The 18,595-nt window shown below is 37.3% G+C and overlaps 1 long non-coding RNA gene across 1 annotated transcript; it reads right to left on the bottom strand.

Annotated features, from left to right (window-relative positions):
• Nucleotides 1–15,893: 15,893 nt before the first annotated feature.
• Nucleotides 15,894–18,122, bottom strand: LOC128904599 (uncharacterized). Its single transcript, XR_008464555.1, has 3 exons — nt 18,000–18,122; nt 17,408–17,480; nt 15,894–16,024 (listed from the first exon to the last, which is right to left on the bottom strand). It is a non-coding gene; the product is annotated as an uncharacterized LOC128904599 (long non-coding RNA).
• Between the last annotated feature and the right edge of the window lie 473 nt (nt 18,123–18,595).

Below are 18,595 nucleotides of genomic sequence, written 5' to 3'. Positions count from 1 at the left end.
CATACAAACCCCAATATATATACCTATTTTAAAAAAAATATTTCGCGGGATGTACCTACAAGCACAAATTATTACTGATTTATGTATTGGTACATGTATTCCTGTGTGTTTCAAGTGCTTCAAAAAAGGAGAGTCATTTTAAATACAGAGAACTCTGAAAACTACAAAAGCTAGGGAGTCACAAGGCGTGGCTCCTCTTGGAGTGGTGGTTTTCCAGCTCAGTATGGGATGAAATTTTAATCCTTTGAAGTATTCTGCAAAAGAAATCCAAAGCCCAGAAGCAAAAAAGTGCCAACCAAACAAAAGAAAACAAAAAAACTTAAAAAAAAATAAATTAAAAACCCCAGAAAAGGCAGGAAAGAGAAGTACTTACCCACTACACAGGTCAGTAATAGATGTGGGGATAAGAAGTCTTACCAGCCAAAGAGACAGAAATTAATTAGCTGAAGTTATAGAAAGACAACAGCTTAAGAGCTTGACACCTCCTAGAAGTTTCCTACTCTCTCCCTTTTCTGTGTGTTGACAGATCAGACCATGAAGGAACATGCAAAGTCTACTCTTCTACTTCAGTGCAAAACATCTTCCAGATAATTTACAAGGTAACGCATCAAACCTACTTCAGGAGAGGATGAGGAACACATGCAGACACCATAATCATGGAGGTGGTGATTTCTAGCAGAAAGATAGTGACATCTGTGAGAGACATAATGCCTTAAATCACTACAACTTTGCATTAGGGAATGTCCACCTAGGTCTAATGATGGAAGAGAACCAGAAATGAGATACCTTGATCTGTCTCAAGCAGAGCACAAGAACCTGAGATGCTTTCCTTTTGCATGGCTTAGCCAGAAGGCTATTAGAAAGACCTGAACATGATGTTTTCTCACTGGAATTTGTATCCTGTGCATGAAAAAACATTTCCCAGTGGACATTTTTATAGACATGAATTTTCTTGCAAAAAACTTTATTTCAAGGATTCAAGAATTGAGAATGAAAAAGCACTTTGATAGAAGGTCTCTGTCCAGTTTTATCTTGTACATTTAGGGTTGCTTAGTTTAGGATGGTAGTCTTGCATACTAAAAAAGGACCACAGCACCTACAGAAAGGTAAAACAGCAAGTAACTGACTTGAGTTTTATGACTTAACACATGTAAATGTATTTAATCTAATGCTTTGTCATGTATAATTCAGTAAGTTAAGGCTAGCTTCTGGTGGCAGATCAAAACTATGACAAATATATATACAATTCCCCTGAGAAAATATAAGATCAAATTCTGTATTTCACTTCATCTGAAAAGGAGGGATCGTTAGAGAAGAACATTTCAAATGTGTATAGAGGATTTAGGATTTTATGTTTTATATCACATAAAGGTGAGGTAGTTTTCCAGCCTATGACCTACCGTCTCTTTTCTAAAATATTTCTGGATAATTGGCAATGTTTATACCTGTACTTTTTTAAAAATTCTGTTGTTCTGCATTCCTCCTATTTCAGTACGTAATTAGAAATTGTTATTCTGTGTACAGCAAGCAGTTTCTTTTCTTGGCACAATTACTGGACTGTATCTTGTAGATTTTTCTCTGAAGTACTGAAATGGAAGGATACCCCCATTAGCCCTTGCCCCCAGCTCCCTTAACTCTCCAGGCAGGTTTGATGAGTCACACTTTTTCCTTTAAAGCTTTAGGATCTCATGCCAAATTCAAGCAGTGTTGCCAACTCCAGTGATTTTATCACGAGTCTCATGATATTTAAAGCCCTAGCTCCAGTACTCATTTGGTAACATTAGAATCTCTGCTTTCATTAAAAATAAATAAATACATAAAATCAAAGCTTTCAGGCTTGAGAACTGTGACAAAACAAGAAAAAAAACACACCAACAAAACAAAACAAAAATAAACCCCAAGGAATATAAAGGGCTCAAAGAAACCCAGATGGCAAATAAAAAAGAATCTCACTTAATAGAAAAATCCTGCAATCTGTAAGGTCTTTCATACAATCCATAAAAAAAAGAACCATACTTAACAGAGAAATCTTGCAATTTGTAATGTAATTTATATGATGTAAGGGGCTTCCCTCATGGTTTTGGAACAGCTGAGCCTGGAAATACTGAAATCATCACTCGTGGTAGGGAAGTACCACCAGCATCACATGAAGGGAAGGGTTAGGCTGAAAAATAATTTGAGATTGTTAGTCATGTTTATTTCTTAGCTCCTGGCTTCTGAGCATAGGCTATAGGCGAGAGTTCTTGAAGACCTTAAAGCTTGGTATTGCTTTGTCGTTCCTTGGTCACTGGAGCAAGAAGAGGATCTTCATGACAGGTGGTGCAGCTGTGTTTGAAGTCCCTGGTAACATTTGGTAGGGTGGATGGGAAGATTATAAATGTTCTACTGACACCACCCAATATGAAATGCTGTCCACCTATCTGTCCTTGTGGATCTCCAATGGCCATTGGGAAGCAGGGGGAGGGGGGAGGGAGGGGGACAGGGAATAATCCCAATAGGAGCCTGAATTCACTTCTAACTTGGAGGAATAACAGGTTCCTGCTTTTCTGAAATCCTTTATAAGGTTACAGGGAGCACATCCTGGCATAATACCACTAAAAGGAGATCATCTTTCCAAAGATCATCATCACCTTCTGGAACACCATTTTTCCTCAGATATAACTCAGTGCTCTCAGCTTTCTTGGCCATCAATATTGTTAAACTGTTTGATTGTCTATGATGCAATGTACCTTGTCTAGTCAGAGCATTTACAATATCCTTCACATCATCCATTCTTCATATTTGCTGACACAATGCTGTACAATCTGTCAACTTTTAAAAATACCCCTACTTTCCTTGAAAATTGACTATTTTTCCTTCAGAAAAAAAAAAAAGAAAGAAAATTAAAGAATTAATTTTAAATATCAGACTTTAATACTGCTCAGTATTAGACTAACCTGTATGTTCTGCCAGGTTTGCGGCCATGTTTTTCCCATGATACTTCTTTTCTAAGGAAAGTTTCCTGTACAAGTCACCAGAAAAAAAAAAAAAAAGAAACAACAACCACAACCAACAATCAATCAACCAACCAAACAAAATAAACCTGACAAAAACAAACCCAGGGTTATGTATCAGCTCTGGAAAACAGGAAAAATGGATTTTGGGGTAAAGATTTTGTTTTTAACTTTCTTTGTATTTTTACTTCATGCAGCATGGTCTCTTAGCTTCCCCCTTAATGAGGAATGTATCTTAAAAGATTAAGATAATTATCAAAATTACAGAGGCTTTATATCAGTGTCCATTTATAATTGATAAAAACTCACAGGAATAGGGTTTGAGAAGTACTTCCAGAAATTTCTACATGTACTCAGAGCTTTTCCTATAACTTGTTCCATTTCTGTATGAAAGATGTCATGAGGCAGAGAGAGAAAACCAGCCAACTGACCACATTACCAAAAGCTTAAAATGCAGAAATGCATTCACTAGAACAGCTTATTAAGCTTTTCATTCTCAGGAGGACCTGGACTGAATTTGTTTCAGCTTCTTCAGTTTCTCTTAAATATTCTGGTCAGATTATATTTCAACTCAATAGTAAAATGCAGATTAGCTATCAGCCTTGAAGAGACGAGGTAAAGATAACCTGGTTAGATCTGCTCATCTCTGCGTAGCTGACTCCTGAAGTCTACCACTCTGATGATTTTGGGTTCTTGTGGAACTGACATTCAAGCCACGCCCTCTTCCTTTTAAAAACAGAGAAAGTAAACTTAATGGTGAAAATGCTTTGGGCTGATGTAACAAAAACACAGCAACAGAAAATTTGTCCTTCTTAAAAAGGCTAAATTTGTAGCTCCACTGAAGTAACACAATCACCTGTACTGTTAGAAGTGATCTTTCTAAAATATGTTAGTTTCTCTCATTAAGTCTTACATTCACAGTCTGAGCTACTAGAAAAATACCTCCTCTTTGCAAATTCTCCAAATACCCTAGAAAACCTAAGATTTTGCATGATGACAGAAAGAATACAATCATTTTTGCTTTGAGTCATACCCTATAAAATATGACAGTTTTGAAGAAAGGAAAGTGTCATTCTATCTTGAATCAAATTTTGAATACAGTAGTAATGAAATTATCACTTCTCTCACACAAATACGTGAACAATGAAAGTTTCACACAGCTCCAAGTTTAATTTGCTAATGGAAAAATTGCCTACTGCTCAGAGAAGCCAGTGTGAATACTACTGTTTCGTAATGGGGTCCACATTATAATATTTGATTGTATTCTGAGGGGTTTTGTGCAGCAAAAATACCCACTGATGTAAAAATGAAAAAGACTAGTTGGACTATCAGGAGAGCTGAATCAGGCTCTATGCTGGTACTGCCAGGGTTTATTGCTGTCTTGACAATACATAATAACCATTTCTAGCAGGTCAGGCTCCTATTAAATATCCATTGCAACTTGACTTTTGGCAAAATATGTAGTTTTACAAGGGAAACAAAAGCTGCAATTCTCTAAATGAAAGCAGAGAATATGTTGAGCTTAATGTGGCTTTTCTTGCCAGAGATGATTGGTGAAGCCCGTCTATTAAGCTTTATTTATTTAGTAATTGTGCAGCAGCTTTCCAATTCCATGCTGACTTCCAGGAACGAAGAGTTACAATAATAATATGCAGTACATTGCGTGTTTTTTTGCTCACTAGCCCTCTTGCATGATGGCAGGATCAGGCACGGGGCTGGCCTTTGCCCTGATCTGGATAGGAATGTTAGAGAGGTTATTTCTCTATTGCTTTTCTTTTCAACAAAACACTATTTGTCATGCTCATTCGTTGAAGATGCCTCTGCACATGATGTCAAAACAAAACCAAGCAGACTCTGCCAGAGCTGCATCCCATTCTGTTCTTGATATTGTCCATGAACCTTTTTCTATTGCAAACTTTGTTTCAGAGTCTGAATTAATCAGAAGATTTTGAATTGAGTTCTAGAGCTGAATTATTTCAAAGTTTTGTAGGAGTTAAGAACTGAAACCAAAATCAAAATATTGGCCACTTCATAAAATGTGGGTTATACTATAAGAAAGAAGAGGAGGATTCTATTTTTGCCATCAAGTGCTCTTGCTCAAATGAGGCCAAAATAAGTATATGCAAACTTAAAATGTCCTCTGATGGAGTTTTATATTGATTTGCTTTTCCATTAAAACATATCCTTTCCTTCATCATCTTATTTTCTTTTATTAGGAAGAAGTTTGGTCTTACAAATTCTCAGTTGGTTTCATAAAAGCTTTATTTAACTAAAAACCTATTTAATTTAACCCTGCACCTCTCTCCAGTCTCAGCATACATGGACATCCCTTTTTGTCTTTTCTTATCTTGATATTCCTTCACTATCCTCATTCCCACTAGGCCACTGGTGCATCCAAAACTAGGAAATCCCATTTTGCAGTACATACTCCTGCTATAGCAGATTAGCGGCAGTTCTTTCTTGTTCCCCAATGACCTGGATCATCAAAATACAATCTTCTCTCAAATAGAATTACTAAATTTTTTTAGTACAGATAAGACAGACATCAAACAAATATTGTATTAGTTGTCTGCAAAATGCTAAGGCACAAACATTGATCTTTCTGTAGATTTTCTTCAAACCTTTATTTGGTTGTAATTTCAGTTATTTAACACAAACAAAACCATTTTGTTTTAGTTCTTATCAACATCAGTGTCTTTCTTTGCAAACCTCTTGAATCATCATTCCTGCCTCAGTGATTACAGATACTCCTGATAGGAAACACTACAACTGCTATTCCTGTGTGGGCATCTTATTTTTTGTGGCACTCATTCTTAACTGCTGAATCAGAAGAAACAGTCTTCTAACACAGACAGCTCAGACTTCATCACTAGCTGCCTGCCTTCTCTTAGGATGTTGGGGTTTTTTTTGGTAACAGAAGGAAAAGAAACTTCTAAACAAACAAACAAACAAACAAACAAACAAAAAATCCAATGCAGAGGCTACAGCTGGGATCAAAATTTTTCCAGCCTAGAGCCAACTCACAAAACTCCATTTAGTCAAATCCTAATTTCAATGGCCCTCAGCACTTTCCCGTCTTTCCTTCTGTTTTCTCAATCCATTGGGAAGAGGTGTGACAGCCCCCGTCCCTTGACTATTGACTGTCACATGATTGAAAGCCAAAAATATTATCCCACAAAATAGTACCCTCACAGAAAAAAACATCTGAATAAAACATTTCCTGATTCCATTCCTAGAGAAATCTCACAGTGGTTTTCAAGGAAATTCAGTGCGTAAATCAATGGCAAGATAACGGCCTATGCGGCAAGATGGCTAATTATAGCAAGACAAAATGGAGGAAAAATTCTTGTTCTGTATTGCACTTACCATGTGTTATCCTGAGTCCTCACTACTTTGCAGGCTGTAATCCATTAAACTCTGCAGCGTTCTGGTAATATTAGTGAGAATGTTCAATTACTTTATCAGAGACAAACTGTTTATACAAAGGCGTCCATTCTACCAAAATAAATATATTTTATTATATAAATATGGGAAGGAAAATAAGAATTTTCTAAAATAAGGTCACTCATGCGGCAGTCTGTGAAACATAAAATCTTTGGTATGTTTTTCACATAAAACACTGTTCTAAATGCGAGTGGATCTGTAACCTCAGAGATTAATAAAAAAAATCCTTTTCTTTGGTTTGTTTGTTGTGGTTGCTTTTATTCGGGTGATGAAAATAGAACAAAGCAGACTATGTTCAAACAGCAGTTATTCAGTAGTCTTTACAGATATTGTCTGAATCTAATTGGATTTTAATGAAATGATATTTCCTTTGTGATAAGTACATAAAAATTATGTTTTTAATTAACATCACAAGGTATAAGCTATAGATACCAAACCTCAACTGAAATAATATTACTTTAATGTTTGCTTCATTAAAAAAAGGACAGAAGTAATAACAACGTAGCAAGAAACGTGTGTAAACTAACTGGACAATGATTAGTACTGGACCCTTTTCATCCCAAGGAGCTGAGCAATTTTCCTGATGTCTTTTTCATTTCCTACTTCTCAGTTCACTGGAGTTTAGCCATGAAAGAGTTTACAGAGTTTATTTATACACTTGAAATTCATTTTGGGGAGGAGCAGGCACTTGGACTGGAATATCAATATGCCAGGCAGAATATAAACTAAAACAGGTTTTCAAGGAGGCCTTGTAAGTGGTACAATTAGAAATAAAAAAAACTTGTAAATGAAAAGCTATGAAGAAGCAGTGATGTCCTGGCACAAAGAACCCTTGGGATATTATGCTCCTCAGTGTTTATTCCTCCGGCCTGTTACAAGATAAGACTAGAAGAATGGCCATAGGAGGTAAAACCAAGAGTCTACCTAAGGTTTCCTGTCCTGTCTCTGGTAGAGGCTGGTACTTTTGGAAAACAATATGGCAAGTATAGGCTAATATGCTGCCTCAGTCTCTGGCAGTTGAAAGATTCATTCTCCGTGCCAGGAACCTCTATTTGATTTGTTTATTTAAATAACTCCGGAGTAAAGAAATTCCACATCAAGATACCACTTGGACTTGTTCTCCCCCAGACAGGAGAGAACAAGCAGTCAGGAACAAGGCAAAAAAAGAGATTTCTCCTCAGCGGCTTTATTCTGCTACCCACTAGGCACAAAATCATTAGCATGCTATTTTGCTTCTGCAGCAACAAGGGAGTGAGGAGAAGAGTCGGGACACAGAGCTACTCCTGCTCCTGGGTCAGAGCAGCCCTGTGTTGCCCTTTTATTACAGACTTGACAGTAAATTTAATATAACGTGAGACACACATCAAACAGATGGCAGCTCAAGGTATAACGCACAGTATACAAGTAGGCAAGTGAACAAAAAAAAAGAGCCAAGTAGGCTCAGAAGTTTAAGCCACAGCAAGTTATTTATATTTCCAAGGTGTTCATCCTGGCAAGGAACTGACAGTGAGATTTCCTTTAGCCAGAATCTGGGCTGAGTGGAGTGAAGGAAAAACACTTTACAAATTTAAACTCTTTATTGTAAAGTAGACCAAAACCTGAAGTTAAATGGTTTGACTTGCACCAAGCTCTGCAGTCTGTCTGTACTGCACTCTCTGTAAAGTGGGACGGGGTGGTGTGGCTCATGTCCTTGTGGTAAGGAAATACTTACATCATCAAGACACAACCCTGAGCACCGAGTCTTGCTTGGTAGCTTTTTATTTCTGCTTGTAATTTTCATCCAAAAGAAGGGTTTCAAAATATGGGTCTATATTTTAAAGGCCTCCAGTGCCGTGGATCTTTACCTGATCATCTTTACCTGGTCACTTCACTCTGGAGCAACTAGATGAACATATTCTTGCTCAGAAATATTCAGACCCTTTTCTACCAACGACGGCTTCATTTGGTGCTCACTGAGACTCCCATAATTTATTCATACTGAAGTACACTTACCATTATGCATCTGCTGGATCATTATTTGAGTTTGTTATCCTGTAACATTAGCTTAAACATTTTATAAACTGCTGTGCAGGTGACAAGTTTATTAAACCAGGAAAGATAATTGTTGTACAAAAAGACTGTTAGGCTGTGTTCACTGCAAATTTCACAAAATTCTGCTATATTTATTCTATTTTTTATGTGACAAATTAGGACTATGCTTCCCCATTGCTCAAGGGTCACAAATGTAAACATTCAGACATTCAAGAAAGAAGTGCCTGGCAAATACAGTATTGTTTTGCTTTTGTGCAGGGTTGGGTTTTTTTCCTTTTTTAAATGGGGTTTCTTTTGGTTTTGGTTTTGTGGTTTGGTTCTTTTTTTTTTTTCATGGAGATAACAATTTATTTTTTTGCTTGTTGCAATTTTAAAATTCTGAAAATTGTCAAGGAAGCTGTGGGAAGGGACTTTAAATCATCCAAATACAGAGGATGCAACTTGTAAGATTTATATTCAGCCTTGAAACCCAATCCTACGTTCGGAAATCCATTAGGTATCCAGCTCTTTCTGGACTTGTACTAAGGAAGAAAGGAAGGCTACCACCTGGGCCGTTACCTCAAATTGCAGGACTAATCAAATAAGATTATCGTTCTGATCTATCTGAATATTAGCTTTAATATTTCAAACCAAAATATCTTCCAACAATACAAGACATACCCTCCTCATGTAGAGAGAATGCACAGTAAAGTCAGGAATATAAAAGGGGCTTTTCATGTTGTTCAAAGACATCTAACATCTTAAATTTTAAACTTATCTCAGCTGAATCAGGCTTTTCACCACAAATTAGACTGCAGTCACCTTCATGTAGGTATATACTGAAGGCGATACAGTGATAAACTCACTTTGATGGGGAAGGCTGGAAACAATCTTAGCATATAATAACTGATAGTAATATTAACAGTAAATCCTCTGAGGATAGTATAGAGCATTACAAGAAAATTATTTTTTCCCCTACTTTTAAAATAAAATGCAATGATTTAAAAACAAACAACAGAAATTACTACTCTGAAAGGAAATTTTGCTGTGAAAAGTCTTTGCCTTAGTCTTCCCTCTTCAGTGTGTGGTCTAAAATAGTCCATTGAAACTGAGGGTTAAAACTTCAGTTCTTCCTCTAAGATAGTTGTAAAAAAACATTAAACTCCATGCAGAATCTGTACATATGAAATAATTGGAGTGTCCCAGCAAAGAAAACATGTATCAATTATAGAAGCAGAAACATATCTGAATCTGCAAAGATGTTTTAAAACTGTGTATGAGAATGTTTATTTCTTCTTCTAACTGGATGAGCCTACAAGATCCCATATTTTTAGCTAGCCATATAAGAATAAGAAAACTGATTGCTGCCGTGCTCAATAATATGTATATCGTCTTTCAGACCAGAAATATTTTATCTCAATGTTCTATTGGTAAAGTCTATTGGGATTATCTTTTATCAGTGTTTTCACAATGGCAATACTGCACAAGACTACGCAGTGCACCCCCTATCATCCCAGCTGTGCAAAGCCTTCACTGTTTACTCTTGCGCAAGTAAAAGATTTTTAAATAAAAATATCTTCGGGGAGGAAGTAGAGGCAAACTGATGGGAGGGCCGGAGAGCCAATCATTTAGCCTTTGAAGTATTCATGCTGCCTTAAAAAGGAGTTTCATTTGCAAGTGGTGCAAGTGGGGAGATATCTACAAGCAAGGTAGAAATTGATAGCTGTTTAAAGGCAGTGAAGAAGTCTGGTCAGTACTCCTACAAGTTAAATTAAAGATCTGGAAACCTTGCTTTAATAAACTTTTAACAGTGAAAAGATAGAGGCCCAATTTTTATTTGATGTTTTCTCCAATAAAATTTTAATGTCTTATGGATACTAGTTTCTGTCTTGACAACAATGTTAGCAAGCAATTCTGAGCTGCCTTATAAAGCTTCAGCAAACACGAGCAGAAACAGAGCTGCAAGTATTGGCTCAGATCAATAAAGCTCCTTCAGAGCTTGGAGACAATATTGTATTTTTAGTAGTCTAGAAAGCAACCAAAAGTCAAGGAGAGACATGTAATTACAAGACCAAATTTTGAAATACTTAATGTATCTTGGTCATGTGAATGTAGATACGGCAAAACTTATACCAGAGGTTGACTAAGCTAGTCCGACTCTAAAAGCCACTAAAATATAGTCATATTTTAAAATCCTGAGTTTTAATAAGAAAGCTATTAATTAAAATGTTACTTGAAAAATATATGCTACTTACTTCCAACTTGTGACTCACCAAAAAGAAAAGAAGCTTGAATTTTTAGTACCTTAAACTAATTCAGATCACTATCATTAAACAGTGAGAAAACTAGCATTACATCAACACTCATCCCCAAAACATTGCTGACTACACTTATCAGACTTTTGTCATCATCACAAAAATTGTTCATGACTGAGCATTTATTCTCGCAAAATTTTCATTCCTACTAAACGTGGAGCAAATTGTATACAGTCTTGAAATGTCTCTTGAGCAAACAATCTGGAGCTATTAATAAACAAAATGTGACATGAAAAATCAGGGTATTTCAAGTGCCCCAAAAGACATTTCTTGGCAACTGTCTAATGACTTATTTGTAAAAATATTTATATATTATCTTTTTTGAAACATACCAATAATCCTGAAAGCTTTACACTGTTATCATTGATTACTCATGATCTTCCATTTAAAACTTACAGGAAATATAATGGGAAAAAACAAAATTAGCTCAGCTAATCCAGTCACCAATATTAACCAAAGGTAGTAAACAGGGAATATAAACAGTTTTCAAGCAATACACCAAATGCAGATGTGTTCAGTAAGTGAACAATTTTTAAAGGTGATGATCTTTTTTACGCTCTTATGTTGCTTGGCTTTAGTGGAAAGTAAAATAACATGCTATAAATGGAAATGTGAAACTAACCTGATCACTTTGCTTGTCTGTCAAAACTAGTTTTCTCTTACTTTATCTGATTTTGACTTTTTAATAGCATTCTTTGCTTTACAGCATCCGTCATAGTGGGTCCATGACCATAAGGATGATCCTAATTGCAGTACTGCACAGGCAATAGTAATGGGTAGGTAATAGTGGGCAACAACTCATTTGTTTTTGCTGATCAATGAAAAGAGAAAATAAAAAAGAAAAAAAAAGAAGAGAGAGAAAAGGAAAGGCCTTTTGTTTGATTTCCTGATGTTAAACATTGAAAAAGAAAATATTCTGATTTTTAGAGAAATTGATGCATGATTTTTGCTCCTCACCATAAAACCCCAAATTCTCCAGTAATGGATGCGTTTGGCACAATGGACCTAAGACTGTATACAAAATATTGTTGATTTAGCAAGAAAAGGAAGAAACATTGACACAATATATCATGCAAAGTGCTGTGGAGAGTGAGCTCAACTGGTGCACAGCATCCACATGGTGCTCAGGAGCAACCCTGTGATGTGATCGAGCTTCCAGGCTCTTCAGTGAACGTGGCCGCTGGTACCCACTGGAGGCACCTGTGCCCTCTTCACAGTGCGCTCCCTGACTAACAAGGGTAACCACAGCTCGAGGAGATTTACCTCATTTCCATTCTCGCTGTCATTGTCATGTCTAGAGGTGGAGGTAGCTGTATGGGAGCCCACTTGGCCTGGAGGAGGAGAAAAGGGGACTCCTGCCCCCCCGTCCCAGTCTCAGGGAGTCCTGCCTGCAGTCAGTCTGGTCCCTGGGCGACCTCCCCTGGGAGTCTTGAGACATTGTGCCGGGACCCCTCGACTGCAGCAACATCAAGACTCGGGGTTTGTGTAGCTACAGCTGGTGTAGCTACATCTTTATGGCTTGTTGCGCTGACACCACTTTCCCACGTGTAGGCAAGCCCTCAAGCAGACGCCGCTGTATCGCTTACACTTCCATTAAAGGCGCTTACAGAGCTCGCCTCTTCCTGGCACTTGTCCTGGGTCCTTGGTCCTTCCAGAAATTGCCAAATTAAGATGTAAAGGAATGAAAGAGTAGTTTTTCACTTCCTTGTCATTCCAGTGGGTTCCTGCAAGGTTTGTGCCAACTCAGATGCTCAAGTCATATTTGATTAAGCTAAATGCAATCAAGGAGGAACATTTCCAGGCCAACTCTAATAATTAAATAACAGAAACAGTACTACCAAATCTGTTGCCCATCATGGTATGCAATCAGAGTGTCTATGCATGTAAAGTAATTACAACTGTGGTTATCCCAAGCATAATTCTTTACTATTAAAGGCAGTAGTTTTTGCAGCATATTCCCCTGATGTGTAATCCTACTGTTGATTTTTTTCTAGATTCTGTTAGAAATCATATAAAAATGCTGCAATTCAGAGAAGCGAGTAGTCTAAATATTCCATCTGTGGTAATGTTGGTTGAATCTTATGAATCATGTTGATTTCTTTCTGATTAAATGTGAGCATTTATTTCAGAGTAGAGGTCTACATATTAATAAACTCTTAACAATGTTACCTTATAGCATCAGTGCTAGTAGATAACAGATTGTAGATTACGAATGCATATTTGGCATAGGCAACAGTGTTCAATGGCATGAGGTATCCTAACAGATTCATCTGGTTTTCAATCACTTTTGACTGCTTGCAAATACGATACCTCTTTCAGTAGGTGTCAGAGTTTGCAGCTCTCTGCCATGAACTTAGACAAATTTTGTGACAGACTGTTGTCACTCACAGCTGTTTGTGTCTTAAAAGCTGCTAGTAAACAATTGTCAAGGAACCAACCTCGCGTACGCCTAAGGAAAGTGTGTTCTGAGTGAGCCACCATTTGGATGTCTTTATGTTCTAGCCCAGATTCATTCCACAGCTTGTGTTACACTGAACTTAACTTACTTCAAAGTTAGTCCTATTTGATCCTAAACAAATTTACAGTTGGGCCAATTTATTTTGGGTATGTGGTCTGTTTAATTCTATTGTCTTTTTTTTCATATAGATAATGTATATATAGTCATACTTAATATTTCTGGAGGGATATATGTGTGTGTGCCTGTTTGTGCAGGTGTATATTTTGCTATTGCAGCTCTGATCAGTGGGCAGTTAGTAAATAAACAGCAAGTAAACAGGAAGAAAAACTATGACATTTTCAGAATTAAAATGAACAAGTACTTGCCATGTTTTATATGAAGCAAGACCCTTAACACATTGCATCTTGATACAGGTTGCTGTCTGAAAAGCGAGCACGAGGGTAGGAAATCTAGGATTAGTGTTGTAAAAACTACAGTTGTCATTTCAAATTATATCAGATGACTGGAGATCAGTGTGTGGTGGTGGTGGTGAAGAAGGGCTGCTCTTTTCATCAGTGTTTACCTGACATCTATACGTTTGAGATTTTAAACACAACTTGTACACGTAAGTGTCTTTTGGCATGGACTCTGTCAAAGACTGCAATGTAATATCAGCAAAGTACATTTTAAGTACAAATACCAGCATTTCAGACTATGGCTTCAAAGCAAATCTCAGCTGTAATTCCCATTTATGCTATAGGAATAATTCTTACTGAATACTGAAATCCTGTTACACCTCACCCTTTCATATGACTACCTGTGAGGCTTTTAGCTTGACTGCGTTTCAGAATGAATGCACTCATAAACCAGCAAGATGATAAAAATCAGTGTGCCATAAACTACAGTTGTCCACTACTCCAGATTAATTTTATTAATTTTCAACTTGTTTTATACAACACCACAGAATATATGGCTGCAATTTCAGAAAAGTATCATGTTTTTAGAGTATCTGTAGAGATCATCACACAACAAAATCCTCATATGCAGATACATATGAACCAGGATAAGTTTCAGTTCTTCATCTTACCTGTTCATCTTTAGCACTCATCTCATTATGACAGATACTCATGGGATCAGAGTCACTTACATCATCCATTCTTCCAAGCGTTCTCTGGAAAGGCCAGGTAGAGAAAACAGGGAAAACTGTCTCTTTTTTTTTGTTTATGTATTCCTCTAGAATTTGGACCAGTTCATGAGGGCAACACATGTTTCTGGAGAGAATTGTTAATTAGAATACCACTCCATGTAAAATAAGTAGACTTCAACTGTAACTCAAATATCCACTTTGTCTAGACAACAATAAATTATACTTGCTGACCAGCTACCAGATCATTTTTAGTTTTCTATCTAGAGGAGCTCATGTTAAGATCATCTGGAGTGTCTGTAACAGAGCTATGGGCTACTTGTAAATCCTTACTGGTTCCACAATTTTGTAGGACTTAGTGTTTAGAAATAATCATGCCTATAATCATGCATAGCTAGTGAAAAGTTGTGGGGACAGATATTAACAGTAGCATCGCACAATTTCCTTGAACTCTTGTTGTCTCATACTGTGCCTTGAACCTACCATGAGACCGTAAACCTTGCAGTGAAACAGCGCAATCCATGGATGGTAAAAGCTTCACTAAATATAAGTATAAAAGAGTATGAAAATCCCGTGTCTCTCCGCTGAACATGTAACCATGTATTTACCTAGGATGGTTACTTTTTACTAGTGTGCATTTAAGTACAAGAACTCCATGCTATTGAATGAAATTGAATCTTAATCTTTCCTTCATTGTTACCAGTCTGTCACCACATAATTCAAAAGAAAAAGAAGCAACACATGTCATGCTCAAAGCTGAATAAAGCTCATCTTAACATCAATACGTGTTGTGTTGTATTTTATTTTAATTTCCCAAGGTCCATGCCAAGGAGCTGTGCAATCCAAAATTGTCAGTTCATGGTTATGCTTAATTCAATAAACTCCTCAGCATAATATCATGTCACTAACATTTACCACTCACATTGAGTGATAAATTAGTAAAAAAAACAAAAAGGATGCACCAGAAATCTTCATTTCTGTTCCATTTGACTGAACTTTCACGATGGCCGTTTCTTCTCCTTCTTCTTTCTCCCCCTCCCTTCCCAGATCAGCCTCTGTTTATATTCTACTGGTAGAATTCTGGTCCAACTGCAGGGTCTCTTGAGAATAGGCTGACCTAGGAAGCACTCTAAACAGTTTTGTACAGATAACAAGCTGGCCTACTAGCACCGAATACACAGCTTAGTGGCTCTCATATTAAAAAAAAAATTAAAAATTCAGCTAATAATGCCTCAGTTCAGGACCAACAATCTTAGGGAGTTTTGTCACTTTGGGTTCAATATTTCGTTGTATTATGATGGGAACATTAAATCCGAAATTTCTGACTTTCTGCAATTATAAACTCAACCTTAAGTATGGCATTAATGTCATTATTTGCATGAAACAATATACGTAAAGAGGGAAAAAGATCAAAGCAAGATAAACATTATTTATTTCTCACCGATTTTGTCTTCTTTTATGTATCAGTTTTTGCAGTCTAAATGGGCTCTCCTTTCTTCTTTACAGAGTAACTCTGCCGCTGGTGATCCTCCTTGGGATAGTGTTGAGATGTGAACCTGAGATTTTTAGTAGCCTTGATACAGCAAAACATTTCAGTACAAGCAGTAATTAAGGCTATTCTGAAGGCAATTCAAGTTTATCCGTATACTGCAGGAGGCAACTAATGTGAAGTTGTTTTTTTCTGAAAAAGATATAAAGCCACTTTTGCTATTTAAGTGAGAAAATACCCCAAACCAACCAACAAATCCGAAGACCAATTAACAGAAAATTCCAAGATCTCTCTTACAGAATCACAGGCATTTATTTCAAGAGAGTAGCAGACTCTATCCACCGTAAACAGAGGGAGACAAGTTCCTCCAATGATTCAGAACTTCTGCTTAGGCACTGACCTTAAGCACTTAAACACTCAAGTTATGTGCCTAAAATTAGACAGTGTGAAACCCCTGAAGTCTATTGATAGCCAGAATGACATGAATCATAAATCTATTTACGTCAGTGTAATGTTCAGTACAACCGCGTCCCAGCTGGGACCTCGAGGTTCTAGCGTGTTACGTACAGATCATAAAAAAATGCACAGAATCCCCATCACCTAAATTTAACTATGTAAAAGATCAGCATTTCCAATTACTTCTCTCTGATATATCTATTCTAGAATAGTATCTACTGTCCCTTGGAAGTGCCTAATTCTCTGTTGATTGTAAATGGAGACTAGATTAGTTTAAACTAGATACCCAGCTTTCAGGTGGTTGTAGTTAAGTGAGTTGAATCCTACCCAGCACGATTAGAACTACTGTTTTGTTACAACAAATGCCAGAAGAACTTACAGAACTGTCCCTGATGCATATTAAAGTAATGTCAAAAGTCACTAACTAAAAATAGCCTTTGTTTCCAGAGACTGCTGAACAATGATCATATGAATGCTACAATAATAAGGTAGTCAGTTTGAGTAGATAATAGGTATTGCCATATTCTTGTACAAGTCAGAGTGGTACCATATAACATCTACTTTGCATACGTTTAAATGACACCAAAACCAGTTTCTCTCAGCTTTAAGAGCAGAGACACATATGCACTGAACCTCCAAGGGTAAGATGTAGGTCCTGTAGCACCATTTCTTTCCATTTCAGGAAAGCCACTTACAGTAACTGACAAATAAAGCACCCTTCTTTCAGTGACCGGGAAGTAGGAAAGGAAATGTTTGAAGGATTAATGGAGAGAGAAACCTCCTGACCTCCTTCCTGTATAGGCTGGGTTACTGGAATGTCCTCCTTCAGACAACATGTAGGCAAAGAACCCATCTTAAATAAAACAGGGTGGAAGAGCGAGAGTTTTTTAAAAGTGGCTTTTCTCCACTTCCTAGCTATTCAGAATGTAGAGGACGTGCCTGAATGACCACCTAACACATTTCTTCTGGAAAAAAAAACAACAAACCAACACAAAAAAAAACACCTAAAAAAACCCAACTGGCAGGAAGCTGCAACTTTATGAAAGCAGTAGGTAAGCAAGTAAAATGATGTGCCCTAAAGGATGCACACTGAACAAAGGTCTAAAGGTTATCTCTTACCTGGTATGAATTCTGATAGCTGTCCAATGGTCTGTGTTTGGGTACTGGTTTCTTATGTTAGAGGACAACATCACTGCAAAACACATACGCACATGAACATACATACAAACATTAAGCAAAATCAAGGGCTGATGCCCTCTGAAAGCTTTTAAAGCACTATATGCCTCTAAGAGCTACTTAAATAGCACTATAGTTAAACCAGCCTGAAAGTTACATAGAAAGCTCAGAAAAACAGTAAACTGCTCTCTTGTTGTAATATGATGGAAATCAAGTGGCAAATTTTTAGCTTGACCTACAGCTGCTATCAGGTGTTACCACTATTCGTATCTCTCTGTATTTAAACTGCTCTCTGTAGATGTCCTAACAAAGACACTGCCAGTGAATCAGTTCTTTTTCACTCTTTTGAGTGTTTATTTTTGTTTCTAGGAAAGTAACATCAGGAATTTAGTAACCTGTTGGTTTAGAGCTGACACAGGTAAAAGAACGTTGGCATATCACTGGTGCTTAGTGTATGACCACACTGCAAGCACTGCAGTATGCTGCCAACATACGAAAGCTAGCTTAAAAATTAGCTAATTCGGATGCCACAAACCTTCTAGCTGGAGCAACAGGGAGCTCAGCAAGCACTTCCTGAGTGAATATTCACCCACCTACTCAGGCAGGCAGAGCTCCGTGCCGTGCTCAGCTGCTAAACTGCTCTTGGTAGCGATATTAGGTAGTCTGGTTGTGCCTCGGCTCTGTTGTGGTCACAGCAGTGACGGTCATGTAGACACAGATTTGGCTCATTGACTGTGGAGTGCTAAAAGAGTCACAGGTTATTTTTGCCACAGCAGGCGGCTTGTGTGATTCAGTCCGCAGAGAGCTGTCACTGAGGAAGAAGGTGCTATTTTAATGTCATCAGGACAGAACAGGACTTCATACCAATTTCCAGCTCCAATTCCCTGCACAGATGTTAGGGATGTCAGCCTACATTTCTGCTGCAATTTTTCAAGAAGAAAAGCTTTTGTTTTAAAATCCAAACATCCTGTGTCATTTTTTTGGGAAAAGGGACTCTCCTTGAGACTATATCAGATCCAAAGATCCTTGAGGATCAGTACACTTATAATACATGGATCATTTACACTCTAGACCATATCGTCTCTTTCAGAGTCATCATAGTCTAATATCAAGGCCTTCTGTTCACACACT

The sequence above is a fragment of the Rissa tridactyla genome, chromosome 1, assembly GCF_028500815.1.
Source record: "Rissa tridactyla isolate bRisTri1 chromosome 1, bRisTri1.patW.cur.20221130, whole genome shotgun sequence".
In the NCBI taxonomy this organism is placed as follows: Eukaryota; Metazoa; Chordata; class Aves; order Charadriiformes; family Laridae; genus Rissa; species Rissa tridactyla.
The sequence above is the reverse complement of the archived record's forward strand: the minus strand, read 5'-3'. Positions and strand labels throughout refer to the sequence as shown.